The sequence below is a fragment of the Terrapene carolina genome, unplaced genomic scaffold (assembly GCF_002925995.2).
Source record: "Terrapene carolina triunguis isolate 2854851 unplaced genomic scaffold, T_m_triunguis-2.0 Scaffold641, whole genome shotgun sequence".
Classification (NCBI taxonomy): domain Eukaryota; kingdom Metazoa; phylum Chordata; order Testudines; family Emydidae; genus Terrapene; species Terrapene triunguis.
In genome coordinates, this window is record NW_020664992.1 from 2,116,456 (window position 1) to 2,116,790 (window position 335).

General features: G+C 76.1%; 1 protein-coding gene across 2 annotated transcripts in view; it reads left to right on the forward strand.

Moving 5' to 3' along the window:
• Positions 1–335, forward strand: part of CERS5 (ceramide synthase 5) — a 38,561-nt gene that overhangs the window by 379 nt on the left and 37,847 nt on the right. The gene's annotated exons all lie outside the window — the stretch shown is intronic.

Here is a 335-nt window from a genome sequence, read left to right on the forward strand (position 1 = left end):
CGGGGACCGGGACTGAGGAGCCTTCCCCCAGCCCCCATGGCACCCCCTGGGGACAGGGCTGGGCAGCGCTCTCCCGAGCAGCCCCGGGGGCCGGGGTGAGGGGCCCATCCCCAGGGCACCCCCCCGGACTGACCGGGGACCGGGACTGAGGGGCCTTCCCCCAGCCCCCATGGCACCCCTCGGAAACCCCTGGGGACAGGGCTGGGCAGCGCTCTCCCGAGCATCCCTAGGGGCTGGAGCTGAGGGGCCCGCCCCCAGGGCACCCCCTGGACTGACCGGGGACCGGGACTGAGGAGCCTTCCCCCAGCCCCCAGGGTACCCCCTGGACTGACCGG